At 28.0% G+C, this 20,986-nt stretch overlaps 1 protein-coding gene across 4 annotated transcripts in view; it reads left to right on the forward strand.

Moving 5' to 3' along the window:
- The window catches only part of Usp20-33 (Ubiquitin specific protease 20/33), a 129,324-nt gene that overhangs the window by 92,718 nt on the left and 15,620 nt on the right, over positions 1–20,986 (forward strand). The gene's annotated exons all lie outside the window — the stretch shown is intronic.

Here is a 20,986-nt window from a genome sequence, read left to right on the forward strand (position 1 = left end):
CTTAAAAGAATTACAAGTTTTTAATACACAATTGAGCGAGGAAGATGAACAATACGAAAGTGAAGCTGAAGTACATGTACATAATGACATTGAAGCCGCACCCTTATCGATTAGTAACAAAACAAAGAATGAAGAATTTGATTCTTCGAATTACTTTCTTTTAAAAGAAATACCAACTTCAATGAGACGATTCAATGCTTTTGATTCATATGGGATACATATGTTTTTTAACGATGTTGAGGACGCGTTTAATTTTATTCCGAATTTAAGTGATACGCAGAAAATAATATTTTGTAAAACTTTACTTGATGGTCAAGCTAAAACTTTTATTTTCACGCAGCATAATTTTACATCATGGTTATTGTTTAAAAATGCTTTATTAAATGAGTTTATTCACCAATTAAATGCCGCTGAAATTCATCGTCAATTAAGTAATCGTAAAAAAATCCACACGAATCTTTTATGGAATTTTTTTTTGCCGTTCGGGAACTCGCGTGTAATTGTAAAAACCCAATAGATGATTTTTCGTTATTTGATTATACTATTGACGGTATTCCCGATACCCCCGCTAATAAATCCATTTTGTATGGCGCGAAATCTATTCCTGAATTTCAGGATAAATTGCGTATTTATGAAAAACTAGTTAATGATAGAAACAAAAAATCTTTTTTCCGTACAAATCCTCGATTTCCCCCTGAATTTCCCAAACGTGAGCGTAGTAATTTAGTACGTGATAATGTAAGAGGATATGATTTTCAAAATGATTTTAAGTTAGATAAACAGAAAACTTGTTATAATTGTGGTGTGACGGGACATATTTCACGTTTGTGTCCTGATAAACAAAGAGGTTTGAAATGTAATTTATGTAAGAAATTTGGACATATTTCTTCTAAGTGTAATAATAAACCTACTAACCAAACTGATAACACTGTAAGCGCAATTACACATTCACCTTCTTTGATGTATAAAACTGTTAATGTCAATAATACTTCATTTAATGCTCTTATTGATACTGGAGATATGAAAACAATTTTGCGGGAACAAACTTATCATAAAATAGGCTCACCTCCTTTAACTTCTTTTTATGGTACTCTAGCAGCGTTTGGTAACGGACATATTAAACCAATAGGTAGTTGTACTCATGAATTTGTAATAGATGATCAAGAGTTTAAAACAAATTTTTGTATAGTTAGAGATAATATTATGTCATATGATGCTATAATTGGCATGGATATTTTAACACAGGCAGAAATGAAAATTAATACCGCTGGTATCACTTTAACAAAAATAGAAGATAGTAGAACAGAACCCGTAGAGCAATTTTCTATTTCCAATATTTCCATTAAAAATGATTTCGAATTAGAAATCGGATCTCGCGTTAGTCAAACACAAAAAGAAACTCTTCAAAATATGGTTTCAAATTATAAACCTACCAAAACTAAAACTTGTGAAATTCAAATGTCTATAAATTTAAAAAATGAAGCGCCAGTAACTCATAGACCACGTCTATTACCTTTTACAGAACGTAAAATTGTTGATGACCAAGTGACAAAATGGTTGGCTGACGGTATAGTTGAACCATGTTCTTCCGAATATTCCAGTCAGGTTGTAGTGGTAAAAAAGAAAGACGGAACCCCAAGAGTTTGTATTGACGATAGAGCGTTAAATAAAAATGTAGTTAAAGATAATTACCCTTTACCACTTATTGACGATATATTAGAAAATCTTCAAGGAGCAACTACGTTTAGCAAAATTGATTTGTGTAATGCATTTTTTCATTTGAAAATAGAACTGAACAGTCGTAAATATGTCTTTCGTCACTCATAATGGTCAATTTAAATTTTTACGCGCACCATTTGGCGTTTGCAAATCACCCGCAGCTTTTCAGCGTTATATTAACACTATTTTTATACTTCTGCTTATGGGTTAGAGATAAATTTTTCAAAGTGTACATTTTTAACTAGAAAAATAGAATTTCTCGGACATGTAATTGAAAATGGTAAAATGTACCCGTCTCCACAAAAAATTAAACCTGTACTTAATTTTCCCGAACCCAAAAATAGGAAGGATTTACAATCATTTCTTGGTCTAGCTAGCTATTTTCGAAAATTTATGTTAAATTTCTCCATTATTGCACACCCTTTAACTGAACTTTTGAAGAAAAATCGCGAATTTAAATTTACCGAGAATGAAATACAAGCATTTAGTAGTTTGAAACCTAATTTGTCTTCTCCACCCGTTCTTAGTTTTTACAATCAAAACGCGGATACTGAAATACATTGCGACGCTAGTATTCATGGTTATGGATGTATTTTAATGCAAAAATCGTTAGAAGATAACGCGTTTCACCCAGTTTATTTTATGAGTAAGAAAACGTCTGATGCCGAAGCGAAATACGGCAGTTATGAGCTTGAAGTCTTAGCCATTGTACAGGCTTTGAAAAAATTTAGAGTTTACTTGCTAGGAATCGTCTAGGAATTATTTTGAAATCGTGACCGATTGTAATGTGTTTGCGATGACATTAAATAAAAAGGATTTGTGTACTCGCATAGCACGCTGGGCATTATTGCTACAGGATTTCGATTATATCATTGAACACCGTTCCGGTTCTAAAATGTATCACGTTGACGCGCTAAGTAGATATCCCATTATGATAGTACAGGGTAGTCTCATTACGAAAATTAGAAAAGCTCAGGAAGAAGATAGTGAAATCCAAACTGTTAATGAACTTTTGAAAATTAAACCCTATGATGACCTTTTTCTTAAATCTGGCATTCTATATAAATTTGTTGATAGTGAGGAACTTCTTGTCGTTCCTGAAAGTATGCAGAATAATATTATACGAAACGCTCATGATCTAACATTATGCCTCTAAGCGTACTGAAGAATCATTGAAACATCAATTCCATATCCCTAAAGTGAAAGAAAAAATAGACCGTTTTATTAAAAACTGTGTTCCTTGCATTTTAATAAATCGAAAGTGTGGAAAACAAGAAGGAGTGTTACATCCGATCAAAAAAGAATCCATTCCTCTGCACACTTATCATATTGATCATTTAGGACCATTGCCTATCACAAACAAGAATTATAAATACATTTTTGCAGTTATGGACGCTTTCACAAAATTTTGCTGGTTATACCCAACTAAATCTACAGATGCTACTGAAGTTATTTCTAAATTAGACTCTCAAAAATATGTTTTTGGCAATCCATCACGAATTATTTCTGATCGTGGATCTGCATTTACTTCCAAACAGTTCCTTGAGTATTGCAGTGCTGAACAAATTGAACATTTTCCTGTAACTACTGTTTTACTGAGAGCAAATGGACAAATAGAAAATTTAAATTCTACCATAATTTCTGTAATCTCCAAACAAATGGTACACTTATGTAAAAGACGTTCAGAAAGTCATTAATTCTACTTTTCAACGAAGCATTAACACTACTCCTTTTCAACTGTTATTTGGTACTGCTATTAAAAAAAAAAAAAGCTCTAAAACTTACAAATATGCTGAATGAGGAAATTCAAGCCATCTTCTTTAACAGCCGTGAAGAGTTACGGAAACAAGTCAAACTACAAATACAGAAAGTCCAAGATGAAACCAAACGAACATACAATCTTCGGCGAAAACCATCTGCATCCTTCAAAATTAACGATCTAGTGGCAATAAAACGTACACAATTTGGACCAGGATTGAAACTGTAACCGAAATACATAGGACCTTATACGATAACAAAAATTAAACCTAATGATACTTTTGATGTCGAAAAATGTGCCTTTTTTGATGGACCTTCAATGACCAGTACATGTGCAGAATACATCAAGCATTGGTCTGATGCAGAATACATCAAGCATTGGTCACTTAAAATGACATTTTTTTCAGAACTTTTTAGAACATTTTTATTTTTTCCCAGAGATTCATTTTTTTTTATCTTGAAGATTATTTTAATATTTTGATTATTAATATGTCTTTTGAAATATTTTTCAGATGATCTATAAGTATTTAAGAATGTAAAATGATATTTAGCTATTATGTAAGTAATTTTTGAATATTTTTTTTTTGATATGCTCACCTGAGGGCAGGTGCTTCTTGTCGGATGGCCAATGTGGGAATCCAACCCCCACTACAGCAGCGCCACCCCACTTATGTCAGAATTCAGCCAACATGCTCAGACGGAGCGGTTGTTTTCATATCTATTGTTATTTTTTTCATTAAATTTGTTATTACAAAAGCGTAGTTATTTCAGCTATACCTGACGTCAACCTCCACAGGCATATATACGAGGCCTGTCTAAAAAGTATCCGACCTTTGTCCAGAAAAAATATCTCGAATACCTGACGGAGTGGGGACCCTAATCCCCTTCAAAGTAGGCCCATTGGGCTTGCACACACTTAATCCACCGATCTTTCCACTGCTTGAAACATCTCTGGAAGTCGTTTTTTGGAATGGTGTTCAGCTCCGTCGTCGCGTTCAGCATTATCTCTTCACTACTCTCAAAACGGGATCCTTTCAGTGGCGTCTTCAATTTTGGAAACAACCAGAAGTTGCAAGGAGCCAGGTCTGGAGAGTAGGGAGATTGGCGAATGATTGTAATTCCATGTTTGGCTAAGAAAGTGAGGATCAATTGGATGAATGTGCAGGTTCGTTGGTACGAATTTCGCTGCCACTCGTTTCATGTTCAAATCTTCACGCGAAATTGCATTTGCGGAATCTTTACTCACTCCAACCGCTTCTGCAATCTCCCACACTGTCAAACGACGATCTGCCATCCCCAAATTTCGCAACCTCTCAACATTAGCTGCACTCCGAGTTGTTTGGGGCCTGCCACAAATCTGTTCACTCTCCTCTGATGTGCGATCATCTTCGTCACCTTTCCTTAATTTGTGTTACACCCATCGCTTCTTCTCCGCACACCTGCTGAATCTTACAAATCATGTGGCTTTGAGAATCACCAAGCTTTTGACAGAATTTGATGCAGTATCTTTGCTCAAGTCGTTCAGCAATCTTGCGAGAAAACTAAATCCGACGAACACTACGAACAGCACCTTACTTGGCGACTACCAGCCAGCGACTTGCTCAAGCTAACGCGGAGAAAAAATTCAAGCCTGTGCATTAAGGTTCCTCCTTCCACCGGGGACAGTGGCGCTGCCTTAGAATCACTACTTTGAGCAAGAAAAATTAAGGTCGGATACCTTTTAGACAGACCTCGTATATATATATTTAAAAAGTTCTTTCGCAAATCAAAAATAAGTGATTTAATAAAAAATTATTAATACTTTGAAAAATGTACGTTTGTTTAAAATTATAAACCAATAATTATTAATTATTTAGAATTATTAAAATGTATTCTGTACAAATGCAATGTAAAAGAATAAGATTTTTTAATTTTATAATGAAATTATTAAATATATTTTACAAAATATGGGATATAAAATTCATGTCACTGAGACAAAATATTGTTTCACTATGTTCTTACCTTCTTTTCTGTTAATGGCTGTTGTTCATAAGGGTCCCTGTCATAAGTCCAGGCATTTCTAGGTAAGTCTCGGCATTCATTGTCTTAGCATTTCTTGTCGTCAGCATCGTTTGTAATGTCATTCCATGAAAGAAAAAGAATGAATTAGAATATGATCGTAGTAAAAATAGTTAAAAATCAACAAAATTAAATCTGTTTCTAACCAATTTATATTTTATAATTCATGTTAAAAGCAAATTTTTTGATTTAAATGAAATTAATTTTGATTTAAATGAAAGAGAAGGATCATATATTAAGAGTACGACAAATATTTTTATTTTTAGTAACTGACAATAAGTTGAATATTTACCAACTATCTTTCTTATGCACAATGCAAATTGTATTTTAGTATAAACTACTGATGATCTTGCTTCTAAAATAATTATCATTGGAAAAGACTGAAATTTAGTCCAGAATTGTAGAGGGAATATTTAGAGGACAGGTCTAAATCTAAAGTAAATAATTGGACTTGAAATTTTAATTTGTTATGCATCGTTTTTTAAAATTGGAAAAAAATATGTGAATTACTAAATGTTTAATAATTATAATAAAATTACAAAATAATAATGAGTTAAATATTTTTCTAACATAATAAAGTAGTTTTAAAGCGAAAATTTTTTTTGATTCTAATTTAGAAAAAAATAAGATATGTATGAAAAAAATAAGATATGGGAGCCAATTAGAATTAAAATAATATATAAATAAATGACATAGATAAATTCTAAATAAAGCTTTTGTTAGTCAATTTTAGAAATAAAGTTCTATGATTTTTTTGAGGAAAGTTTCAATCAATTTCTGGATTATATATTTCCTCTACGTAGTTATCATCATAAATATATATATTTTCATTAAACAATTAAAGTTACTTTTTTGTAGAAAATATGTTAAGTATCCACTTTCTTAAAAACAAAATTTTAAAAGGAAGACCGAACAAGTATATTTTAGAATAAATAACCACATAAAAATAGATGGAAACCAAAAATAATAAATGAAGTAAAAGATAAATTAGAGAAGATAAATAATTGATTTTGCACAAAAACTGTAAAAAAGAATTAGTGAGGTAGTCAGTCATTATAGATTTTATTTTTCAATAAGGACCAATATTAGCTGATACAAAAAGCTTTATTTTATGAAGAAAAAAAAATATTATATTGAAAATATAATTATACTAATAAATAAATTCTAATTTTCCACAAAATAATATTCTAATTTTAAAAAAGTTAAATTAATTATGAAAAACTTTAATAAATAAGCAAAAAAAAAATTAAAAATACATGATCTGAAGAGCAAAAGTTATAGTTACTTACTTGTTCTTCTGTGGAAAAATGACTCCTATTCTTGTGAAAAAGGGGACCCCTTTGGAGACGTGGGACTACATTTATCTCCTTTTTTTAAACTTTTTCACCAAACGAGTCTTTTGGCTTGTTGGGTACACGCAAATAATCAACGACCACCTACTGTGCAGTGTTTTGTAACTTGAAAAGAATGTTTCTCAGAATTGGGGGATGGGGAACAAACTGTGCTCCTTCCCTTCTCTTCCCCCCCATTCTTTTGTCTTCAAGGACTTCAAAAATACATATCCTGCGATTTCAAACAGTAATATTCTCAAATAAAAATCAATATCGATTTTGAAATATCAAAAATAATTTCTGGTGATCATAATAAAAAATAAATATGCAATCACCAAAACCTTTTATTAACCATTAACGATTAGGAAGCTAACTTAATTAAATAATTAGTGAAGTCAAAACTCATTTTAGTACTTTTTTTGGAAAATGTTTTATACATATATACTTTGAAATAATGTTTACATAAATGTTTTTATTTGCGGAGCAGAAAATTAGAATCTTGTTTCTTTATAATGAACAGTAAAGCTGCAGTTACTATTCACGTTTAAGTAAAAAGACCATTTATTAGTTTTCGTCAACTTTTTAACAGTTCAGGTATAAAAAAAAACAAGTTTTTCTCATTTTTTATGAAATACTTTTTTAAAAATAATTACGCATTTGTCTTTAATTGAGAAAATTTATTCACATTAACAAACTGACTGTGTAAAATATAATATTTCACATTATGAGTTCATAAAAAAATATATATTTCCTTCTAAAAGTATTTATAAATTAATTCCCATGTTTAAAAAAATTATTTTGTTTTTTATTTCTTTTTTTTTAATGAATGAAGACTGGGTTATTGAATTTTATCCATTTACATTAGAAAATAAGAATTATAATTTTGGTTGAAAGCTAATGATCACAAAAATATAAAAGACTAAATATCAACTACAGCAAATTCATACTCTTGGATACAAGAATTAGAGATTACTCTATTTCCAACTAAATACAACTTATTTCATTTAACTATTTCATAAGAATAATGATGTCCTTTTAACTTTCTTATGGATGATATTTAGATTATAAAATTCTATTTAGCTATGCAGGTTTGTTTTTTCTATGGCGTTAAAATTCAAGATTTTTAAATTATTTAACAGAAAAACTTGTTTAACGTTACTTTAACTTCAAAACTTTTTTTTATTTACGTTTAAGGCAACAGCATTGATTTTAGAAATCCATTATTAGTTTGCATGCAGTTTTTAAATATGCATAGATATGTAATAACAGTTTTTATTTTGCTATTATTTGCATAACTATAACTTGTAAAAAAAGTACTATTTTTTATTTCATCATTTGAAACTTTAAATATTTTATTCAAATATAAAAATATAAAAGCCTAAATATCAACTACAACAAATTCATACTCTTGGATACAAGAATTAGAGATTACTCTATTTCCAACTAAATACTACTTATTTCATTTAACTATTTCATAAGAATAATGATGTCCTTTTAACTTTCTTACAGATGATATTTAGATTATAAAATTCTATTTAGCTATGCAGGTTTATTTTTTCTATGGTGTTAAAATTCAAGATTTTTAAATTATTTAACAGAAAAACTTGTTTAACGTTACTTTAACTTCAAAACTTTTTTTTATTTACGTTTAAGGCAACAGCATTGATTTTAGAAATCCATTATTAGTTTGCTCGCAGTTTTTAAATATTTATAGATATGTAATAACAATTTTATTTTGCTATTATTTGCATAACTATAACTTGTAAGAAAAGTACTATTTTTTATTTTATCATTTGAAACTTTAAATATTTTATTCAATGCATAGTTAAAAACTACCTTTCCATTTTCTGTTTAAAATCTTTTAAAAATCTTTTCATTTATAAAAAAATTAAAATTAGAAGGCTTTGTCCTTTTTTTACTCCGCTCACCAACCCCGTAATTGCTTATCATTCATCATTGATTTCTCTTTATTTTCTTAAACGGCAATATTTTTCACAAAACACAGAACATTTTATTTTCAAAATATATAAGTATTGTAGCTTTATGTAAGAACGTTTTGTTAATAGTAATGAAATAGAGGATTTAATAAATGTGAAAAATAATTATCTATACTTGAGAAAAATATTTAACTTGAGGAATACAGGTTGTGTAACTCAATAAGAAAAAATAATGAGAAGTAATTTTACTCGTTAACGAAACTTATGAAAGCTTAAACAGGGAACGGTTTTTATCGTTATTTATTAAGCTTATAGTTTTTAAAAATGTCAAGATAAATATTAAGAATGATATCAGGCAACACACAAATCTCTCTCTTTTGCTACTTTTGATTGACAACAACTTCAGCGTGAGCTTGTAACTTAAAGATCTCCTGAAGAAAAAATAAATTTTCTACAACAATTGATAAATAGTCAATATTTGAAGAAAAAAAACTTGAAAGATATCACGAATGAACTTTTAAATTTGCAATTGCTTTCGAACAAAATTTTAGATAAGTTACCTTTCAGTGGACTACACGAAGAAAAAAGTTTGCTTAAATTACCGCACTCAATGATAATGACATTTCTCCTAAACAAAACCATAACTCTGGTTATAAAACAAAAATATACTTTATTTAAACCATTTATTTGGTAATTTTTCTGTTTAAATGGTAACAGTTTGCCGGATATTCTAGTTTTCAAAATTACAGCTCTTATAACCTCGCATTTAGTAAAAAATACAGAACTAAATAGTAAATTTTTCTGAATAAATGGTTTTTATACCATGCTCTAAACTATCATGTTAAAATTACCAAATTTTACCACATAAATTGAATTTCAACTCTTATTATAAAATCTAATTTTGTTATTTTAACCGAAAACATTACCAAACCTCTTCGATAACAATTACTGAGCTTTTTAGTGTTCCCATAGAGCCAGAAATAAGGTAAGTTTTACAATATTTTTGTAGTTTTGATCAAATTTTCTTTTCTAGCAAACAAATCACCCTAACATAGTATTTTTTTTATTTTAATAGTTTTCAACATAACTATCGAAAGCTAAATTTTCTCTGTATTTTCTCTTCAACTCATCATTACTTTAAATAATAGATCTTATCATTTTTGCGTAGTAAAACAAAATGTAACGTAAAAAAAAAGAGAAAAAACTGCATATAAAGCAATAATAAAATTACAATTAATTTCGAACATATTTGAATACAGTGTTAAGTTCATAAACAAAGTAGCCTATACAGCATGTCAAATTTCAACTTAGTACAGTAGGGAACCGATTATCCGGAACGATTGGGACCATCGCAATTCCGGATAACTGATTTTTGTAGTTTTCTGAATCGCTACAAAAAGCCGTTTTTTTTTTTTATTGTTAAACCCAACTAAAAAAAAATATTTGGAAATAATCTTAAAAAGAGGAAAAAACGAGGAAGTAATACACTAATGATTATTTCCAAAATGATGGTAAGGTAAACATCTTTCAAAAAAAAAAAAAAAAAAAATCCTAAAATCTTATGAGGGAAAAAAATTTTTTTTTTTTAAATGGCGGGGGAATGTATCGAATTTCGTTCCGGTTTTTTGGTTTTGCGGTTTTACTGATTTCCGGATAACGGGTCCTGTACTGTATTTGCATTTCTGTGTTTTGCCGAGCTGCCCGTGTGGTATTTTTTACACCAAATTTTGTAGTTAATAATTCTCAAGCAAATAAACGAATAATCATTATTCAATTTCATTGAACTCCCAGTGCATTTTTCTACAATCACTCTTAATTATAATTGTCGTTGACCAGCCGATCCAAAATCGAGTTTACGACTATCAAAGTTCAACTTCGTATCCTTATAGTATAGGGAGAAAATTGCCTTCGTGGAGAACTTTTTCATGGAAATAATCCGCATTTTCATGACATGGTGAGGAAAACCACAACAAACCTCTCGTAAGACTCAATATTTAAATATCATGAAGGTCACATTTATATACTTACATTTTTTTTTATTCCTAAAATTGCATTGCGTAAATTGATCATTAAAATCCTTATGATTCTCATTTTGTCATTACATTATTATAATAATACATACTGATTAATTCATATTGATACATAAAAAACTTAACAATTTTAGATGTGCAGAAAAAGAGTTCTAGTTCTTACCACATACAAAAGTGTTTCAACTACAAACTACTAATTTTAGAGCCTCTATTCCTAAAAATATTTAAATTATTATAATTTTATCGTTAACCAGTCTGAGCAACTAAAAGGCAGTGGGTAAAATTTGTATCTGTTTTTATATAAATAATTCAAAATAATATTTTCAAGTTTTTTTTAATGCTCTATGATTTACCAGTCTTGCCAATGAAAACACCAATAAAAATGCATCATTAAAGCTTGCAAACATTCTCATCAACAATAATGTTATTTGTTCTACAGCTATTGTTGCAGAGTTAACCTATATATGTTTCTAAGTACGTCAACTGAATTCTTTTCCTTCTTCAGTATTCATATTTATGTAAGAAATGATGCTAAGACAAAGGACAGTAATTATGTATAAATTAACCATACAGGAATATAAAAACACTTTAAGGTAATTTCATGTAAACATATTAAAATCACTCACTGATGAAAATAAAAAGAAAAAATTCAGCCTGGGAAACAATCAACTACAAGTATAAGAAGATCAAAAATTATAGCCTGATTTGAACTTTTTGTTTTGCTTTTTTATTAATGCTTAGGTTAACCTGATTATTATTATGTTTTTTTTTTTTGTTTTTTTTTACTCTTACAAATCTTTACTTGAGACTATAGTGTTGAAGTTGATCCAATCGATTAAGTTGCTCTAGTCGAAAAGTGTGCAGTTACGGAAAACCTAGAAAAACACCATTTTCTCAAAAAATAATGACATTTCCTCTGACCAATGCTAAAAATTTCCTTTTATATGAACTTGGGGAAAAAAGGCTGCAGTGTTCACCAAACTTGATACGTGCTTTTTCTCCATATCAAATAAATTTTTAATAAAATTTTCTCTGTATCAGAAAATTAAAAGGGATGTTTTGGGAGTTTAACTTAACGTTTGCTATTCATTTTGCATTTCTGCTCAACTACTATAAGACTTAGAAACTTTAATTACTAAGGTGTGTAGAAAACTTTACGTGGATTACAATGGAATAAAAAAATTAACATTCGATAGTTAATTTGAGACTTTGTAACTGCTAAACTTGATGGGAAAATAGACCATAGCCCCTCTACAGGCTGCATGAATGCAACTAAGATAAATTTGGCATGCTGAAAGGACCAAATTTGATTATAAACTTTTTTTTCCACAGAGTTTTTATTTTATTTTATTATTATTATTATTTTTTTGAATTTCCTATTTGTTTGAAAGTTATTACTGCTTGAAGATTTTTCTCCTATATAATAAATATTTTTCCATTGGAAATTCATCCATTGGAATGTAGAAAATTTTATCTTTATTCGATTTTCATAACCTCACACTTCCCTTGACATAAAAATTTACAAAGAAAGAAAGAAAAATTAATAATGTTGCCAAATATAAATCTTAATATTTATATCGATGTTTTAACAAAGATTAAGAAAAAAGAGCGATAAAAACTATTTCGAATATGATCCGGTATATCATATAAGATCATCATATATTATTAACAAGAAAAAATATTTCTTATTTAAATAGATATTGTCTCGCACATTTTGTTCTTAATTTAATTATTTATTCAAGTACATTTTATTTATTCAAGTACAAATCAGCTATCATCTAATTTTTGTTAGGATTTATATCATAAAATATGCTTACGTAAAAATTATAATAGTTATATATTTTACAAGCAATATGATTTTTAATCAAGTCTTAAGAGCAAAAAAACTTTTAAGAACAAGGGAGAAGAACGGTTTATGTCTACTGCTGCTGGTTTTGAAAAGAAGAAAAATTTGCGCACAGACAGAAACTTTTTCCACAACACGATGCATCTTTACTGCGTAATAACTCTCTGTGAGAACCGATTTTTTCCTTGTTTTTTTATTTGCTAACTTAGTAATCTTCAAAATACAACTAATGGCAATACAATTGTAATTTTTATTTGAAAAATAGGGGGGAACATAAACAATTCTCCTCTTTTGATCTACAATCATGAATGACAAGCAACTACTGGGGTTGATGAGCGAAGCAAACGGGTAACAGAACCTCAAGTAAGAAAAAAAAAGGATACTTAAAAATAATCTATGATGAAAAACTATTATCTGTGAGTGCATGATGCACATTTAGAATCGTTCCATAAGTCGGACTGTGGAAGCTGATGAACTGAAGGCAATTAATTTCCTGTAGTCAAGATATAAATCATGTCACAGTCTAAAAATCATTTTATTAGTGAAATATATGCATGATGTGTAATTTATCTACTAAGGCGTTTTTTTGAAAAAAGTTATTATTAGCATTAAGCATTATTGTCCGATTTTACTAAACTAATTTTAAAATAGTTCCACTAATTAAAAGGGAGGTATAAAAATGATTTCCTTTTGAAGCATGAAAATTACCATTTATAGGCAGCAAGAAATACCACTTTATTTTTCACCTGTTCACGGTTTAAAGAGCTCCACTAATAAGTCCTAATTACAAAATAATTTTATAATATGCTAAATAATTATGCTTTTTTTGAAAGATTGAGATTCAGTATCTTCAACTTTAAACTGGAAACTAAACTATTATTTCAACTGGATAAAAGTCAAAATTTTGGTACTCTTAACGTTTTTTTTTAATATTTCAACCAGGTTTCTCCCACTAATTTAAGAGATTTGAAACATTTTACACATATTTTTAGTTGTTAACCCCCCAAAAAATTAGTTGCAAGAAATCTGTTTAATGTATGCATAGGAAACATTTTTCCAAATCAGCATTGAAAATGATTAAATGTGTGTTTATTATTTTGTATTGCCACTGCAAGTTATGTTTCTTTCATTATAATAGTTACTGGGGAAAGAATAATTTTTCATATGTTTTTTGATTTGAATATTAAATCGATTTAGTAGAAGAAAAAATTTATAACTTTTTTAAGCTATGGTATGACTCTTATACTATTTTCCGTTTTAATTAGGTTGCTATTTAAGTCTCGAATTAAATTATATGATAAATTTAACTATAAAGCAAAATTGAAAAGGAGAAAATTTTAATGTTTATTTTAGTCTAATTTGCTATTCAAACAATTGACTGTAAAATAAAACTTTTTGAAATGAAATAATTCTAGTTTAAAAAAAACTATTCTACTCTTTAATTGGTTAATGTAAAATGAAGTTGCTTATTTTTGTATTAAAGATTTTCCGAATGACACATTTTATACTATAATACGATCACAGCACATGAGTTATAGATTTCTCCTCAGCTTGATACGGATAACAGAAACTTAAAGTTTGAAGGTCGACCCCCAAGGTGGGGGGCTCCCTACGACGACCTTGCCTCATTCTCTGGTCAAAAGCTACGCCGATCAGCTTACAGACACCGTGTAAATTTTTTTTGGTGAGATTCTAGAGAATCAAAAGCAAAGCAACTCTACAAAACACTACACCTTATTTCTTCAGAGAAGCATGCTGTTTGAATTTTTTTCACTTGAAACTTGTGTTTTATTGAAAAAAATATATAATTTAAGAAATTTTCAACAGCAAGATGAAAAGTCTCGGGTCTTTCGTCAATAATTTTGTTCTTTTAGCATTCGTTCATACATTTTAATATATTATGTATCAAGCCGTAGACAGGATTTTCTTTTGGAAGGGATTTAAATTTGTAATATATTATATATCGCATTTCTTAACAATTACAAATTCGTAATTAACTAATCATGCATCTATCTTCAATTTATAACGGTGTACTCATAAATAATTTTTTCTCCATATGAAAATCATTACATGCAAAATATTTGCTTTGCATCTTTTGTCAAACCTTTTTTATTAATCAATAAATAGAAAATATTGTAAGACAACGTTCTCATATAAGTATTTAAGATTATTTTTATAGTAATGATTGAAATGTTTATTAAAAACTCAGAAAAAAATTTACTATTTGAATTATAAAATCAGTTTTCTGAGGGTTTATTTAACCTAAGTTTGTGCAGTATAGCTGCATTTTGCACCCATATTTGAATTATACTTCCAATTTTCTGGACCCTTAAAGTTAGAAATGCAAACAAACTTATTTAAATTTTTGATGAATAACTTTCATTAAAATTTATTTAGCTATTTGAAAAAATATATTTTTGTAGATATCCTTATTTTACAAGGGAAATTATTTTTTGTCAATTATTTTCTATTCGGGAGGTGTTTAAGCCCCCCTAAATATTCTACTCCCTGGTTACGGTCCTGTAACAAATGATAGGCTATTGAGTTTTAAAAGTGTATCAATATGTTTTATTTAAGCTTTTCATAAAATAGAATTTTACTTAAATTAGTGATAAGTCAAGAAAACGTTAGTGAAAATTTTACTGTAAATGAGAAAAAGAAAAAAAGGAAGAGCAGGGGAAAAAGTCATCAAAACATCATGGGGAAACAGTATTTTCATATAACACATAACAGTTTTATATAACAGTATTTTCAGTACAACTTAGGGTTAGTAAAAAAATATGATTATCATTGGTACTGTGGCGTAACTACCACTACGAATATTAAACATCAATTCACTGGTATGTAAGACATGCTAACTCGATTCAATCAAAAGGTACCTTTTGATAGATGAAGGTTGGCATGGTCGATAACTCCGCCCCCACAGTACAATTATTATTTTTTTTTCAGGAATTTTTAAGAAGCTCACCATAAATTAAGTAATTGATTTACAAACTATTTTACTTTTTTTATTTTAGTCATGGATTCCTTTTTCGAGTTATTGAGTTATTTTTTTTTTATAGAAATTCTTTTTAAAAAGAATTGTATAATAAAAAACAGAATATTATGAAAAAGAAAATATATTTACTCAAATTACTCTATTTATCCTAACATAATGGAAAAATTTACTTAACACGCAGCTCATTTTTGTTGCTTTCATATATTACACTCAATCTCTTACCAGATAAATATCAAGTACCATAAGAAAAACAACATTCATTTTAAAAGTAATTTTCGTTTGAACTAGAAAGGGTTACTTATAAAAAGGCTTTATTCATAAAAGTTTAAAACATTAAAAATCAACTTTCTTTATTAATTTTTTTTTAAATAAGAAAAGAGTTTATAATTAATTAAAATAAAACTTTATTTATTTATTCTATAACATTTTAATTTGTTAATGCAAGATTTGTTGTTGTGGATAGCATGGATAAGCTGTCCCCAGAAATTATAACGTTCCTTACACAACATTCTAGTTTCAATTAAAAAAAGAAAAAATATTTGATTTTAGAGCTAAATAAGTATTTTTCCACTTCATGAAAAAAAAAAACTTTCCACTCGCAAAGAATAAAAATGCTAAATAACATTAAATTTTAAAAAATACCATATTAAGTATAAAATAGGTGTTTTTGGAGTATTATTGATAGTATTAAGTCATCTATAACTGAAAAAAGACATAAAAAGGGCTTTAGTTAGCCGAATTTAATTTTATTAACCATCACTAAGCTGTGCCATTTTATAGAAAGTGATTTCCATTTTCTTTTATATTGTTGTTCTGCCAAAATATTTTAAGCGAAATTAATCTTTGTTACTGTTGTTCTTATCTTGATTTTTAGCGATCTTAAACTGACGCTTCTTATCTTTCCGAATTCTGAAGAAAATAAAGCCCTCTTTCTCCCTCTGCTGAGGAGGTAGTTTTTTGTTGTTTATTTTTGGCTCCTAATGGTGTGAACGCTAGAAAAATAATTTCCCTGCCATCTATCGGAAGGTTTTGAAAGCACGTAAAAAATAATAAACAGCGCCCTCTCTATATGGCATTTAAAAGATTTTATTTATTTATTTTAAAAATTATTTCAGAAATAAATATGATGCTTCATGAAAAAATATTTTTGCTTTGTAAATGAAAAATAACTATGTTGAGCAATTTGAAAGTATAATTTTGATTTTCATTTATATTCTGTACTAAAATTTAAAATAAAAAAAAAATCATTTTATCAGTAATCATTTTATCAGTAAACCATTTTATTGTAATTTTGATTAATATTTTGAAATTCAATTAATAAAAATTCCAAACTTTTTGTTGTTATTATTAAAAAACGAATTTTTAGAAACAGAATTTCTTTAGCCATTCTTCTATTAGCTATTCTTCTTCTATTTCCAAATATTTCCCCAAAAGTTTTTGAAAAAAAAATTATATATTGAGTTTATTATACTAGACTTTTGTTCTAACCATTAAAAAAATTTAAACGCATTTTATTAATGTAAAATTCTTAAAACTCTTTTAACTATTTTTAATCCTGTTTTTAAAAAGTAAGTGATTAAACTGAGATTTTAAAATAAAATAAACATTAAATTTTGAACATTTAAATAGAGGAAAACAATTTATATAAATTAAAAATGTTCTATTTTAACGTTTATTATAACACAATAGTTAAATTGTAATTAAAGTTTACAAATTAATAAAATAAGAAAGTATATTTCATAAAAAAAATCCTTACTTTGAACTAAAAAAATGTATGATTGAAGGGAGGATTTCAGCAATTTACAGTAATTTTTCTTTTTGTCCATAAATATATTAATTATTTCTGAATATGTTCAACATTTCTAAATTGCGTATTAATTTTAATTTTAAAAAAGGTTTTAAAAAAAAGCAATTTTATATACATATATATAGTTTGGAGAAAAGTTATAGTAGTTCATTTCAGGTCTCTTCCTAAAATGCCGTAATACAAGCTAAAACGGACCTTTAGCTTTTTCCTGCTATTATATGAAATTTCTATAAGTACATGTTTTTACCATCTATTATAAAAATAATAAATTTTTAGAAATCATGTAATATTAAAAATAAATATATCTTTTATTTAATAAAAGAAAAGTCTTAACTTTAAAGTACATGTTTAATACTACAAACTAAACATTTTATAATAGGTAATTAAAATTAAAAGAAAAAAAACATTTTTCAATAAATTTAAGAATTGTTCTAGTTATAATAATTTATTTTTAAGGGAATTAGTATTAAATTTTATCGAAAATATTTACTTCAAAACAAAGAATATATACGGATTTAAATATTATACTTTTAGAATAAAAAATTCTTATAAATATTAATTTCAAAATTTTAAAATATTATTTCAAATCAAATTTCTAATCGAATTATTTTTAAAAAATATTAAATAAGTAATTCCAGAATTCATATTTAGGTTATAGTAAATTCATAAAATCCTAATTTTTTAATATTCTATGTAAAAGTTCGGCAAATTTTAAAGAATAATGAAAGTGCATTTTTTAAATCGTAATATGCTAAATATTTTATGGATTCTATTTTTCTCCTATCTTTTTTAAAATTTTTGAGTTAATTAAAAATTTTTTTACCTACTCTACACTTTCTCATTTTCAATCAATCGATCCATTGTTACCTTACAATTAATGGTATACAATGAAGGTCCTGTAACCAATTAATAGCATAAGGCTAAATAACACTTTTATTTTTCAGGCCTGTGTAAGTGACGAATTATATCGCCGCCTCTTTATGCTAAAAGATAGGAGAAAAAGAAAATCGATAAAATATGCTTAATATTTTGTTCTTCTCTTATTATTATTTTTTTTTTATCTTTTCGAGTTAAGAGCCAATTTTTTTAAACTCTGCACTTATTCATTATTAATATAACAATTCATTGTAACTTTACAATTAATTTATGGTATACAATGAAGGATCTGTAACCAATTAAGTGCAAACGGCCAAACAGCACTTTTATTTTTCGCTCCTTTATAAGTGAGGAGTTATACCGCCGGTTCCGATAATGCCTCAAAACCAACGATAGCGGACCTCGTGTTTGCCTTGAACGTTCCGAAAATTCCAGCTTATGGCCTTGTGTTTGCCGTGAGGTGTGTGCTTACTGGATTGTAGGATAAGACCAGGTGATTTGACTGTTTCTAGAAAAAATAATTATGAGAAACCTAGTACATTAATGACTTTCCAGGAATGATATATTGTACACAACTAAACAGTTACAAAATTAATAACCAGCTTTAATATGGTTTTTTTTATTTTGAAAGGTGCTTAAAGTGTAGTAAGTATTAACTATAAATTATCTTTGTGTCAGAAATTTATTTGTATTGAAATGTTATCAGGAATAATAATTTTAAGTTTTTTTCTTAATTTAGTTAGCATAAAAATGTGATATATTTATCATTGATAGGTAATTAAAATAAAAATCTTAGTTTAAAAAATTATACAAAACATGTAGTTTGTAGAACATAAATATTGATATCTTGGAATCAGTTTTTGCTTATAAAAATTTCTGATCATATTCACTTCGTGTCACAATTACCCTAAGTGTTTAATTTTATGCTTGATATAAGTTTTTAATTATCAACAGGATTGCTTATGAATCCTATTTTATTCAATCTTGGTCTCAAGGACCCACAGAGTCTTGAAAAGCTGTTTCCTTTAATCTTGTCTGCAGTGTGTTAACTCTACTTCCTGGATCTCAATTTTTTTTTATTTATTATGCATATTTTAAGCAATTTTAATTTGAAAATGTTTTTCTTCTGAAAAATTATTACCAAATTCATTGATTTCATAATCGAACCAGAATTGAAATTGTAAGAATATTAATCACATTGAAAAACAGTAGTTTAAAGAAAAGGCTTCCTGATTATAAACTCTTATCTCCTTGATTCTTATCAGAAAAAAATGGGCAGTTACATAATCAGATAAATTTATTTACTTTTTATTCATTTTTTATTAATCATTAGTACATTTTCTGCAATAGTTATACCTTTGTCTAATGAGCTTGCATTTATAAAAGAAATTTCTTAGGATTTTGTAATCATTTATATTGTTACATTTTCACATTGTAATTCAAACCCTTGCACGTTCTAGTGCAAACCATGCACTGGAAATTTTGAGGTAAATACTTTGAAGCTGAATTGTGTACCAGTCTTTATAGAAAAAATGAATTAAATTTTTCTACTTTTATTCTAAGTTTAAAACCTATTGCAAAGGTCAGATCATAATCACAATGTTTTTTCTATTGGTTGATAAAAAAATGTGTTCTAAATTTATACTGGCAAGGAAATTCTAGACACCAAAATAATATTTTGAGGTCAGAAAATAAGAGTATCATAAATTTTTAACCTTTTCCTTTTATGAAGTGAAATCTATCTGTCTGTCATAAATGTATAATTATATATATATATATATATATATATATATATATATATATATATGTATGTATGTATATATATATGTATATATATATATATATATATATATATATATATATATATATATATGTATGTATGTATGTATGTATGTATATATATATATATATATATTGGGAGTACAAATTAGTTCAGTCTGTTTTCAGAAGTTGGCTGTGGCTGTTATGAATGTTTCATAGTGACAGCTGGTTTCGGTGGTTTCAGGGAGGTTAGACATCTGTTAATAATATTCAGTTCATATTGCTTTGAGTTTCATACAAAAACCCTGTTTCTTACTTTTTTGAATGTGTCAAATTTTGTGGTAGCTAAGCACCATTTGTAAGAGGTTTTATGTTTCTGCTTTAATTGCAAGAAAATTGCAGCTGAAGCGCATCGGATACTTGTAGTAGTTTATGGGGACAAATCTCCGACTGATAAATCATGTAGGGAATGGTTTTGACGTTTCAAGAGTGGTGAATGGTGTTGTATACTATGAGCTGTACCAACTTGGCGATTCCATTACAACCGATCAGTATAGGCTACAATTGATTCGTTTGCGTCATGCATTACAAAAAAAAACGGACATGACAAAGTTATTCTTCTGCATGATAACAGTCGGGCTCATGTAGTAAAAAAATATTTGGAAACAATAAAGTGGGATATTTTACCACAGCCGCCGTATTCTCTGGACATAGCTCTTTCTGATTACTGGTTGTTCAGGCGAATGCAGCACGATTTGGTAGGCCACCGGTTCACTTCTCTTGAAGAAATCGAAAATTGGCTCCTAACTTGGATCGCCTCAAAAGACGAGACATTTTTTCGAGAAGGAATTCAAAAATTGCCTGA

The sequence above is a fragment of the Parasteatoda tepidariorum genome, chromosome 11, assembly GCF_982258835.1.
Source record: "Parasteatoda tepidariorum strain Cologne lab strain chromosome 11, Ptep-v5.0, whole genome shotgun sequence".
NCBI lineage: Eukaryota > Metazoa > Arthropoda > Arachnida > Araneae > Theridiidae > Parasteatoda > Parasteatoda tepidariorum.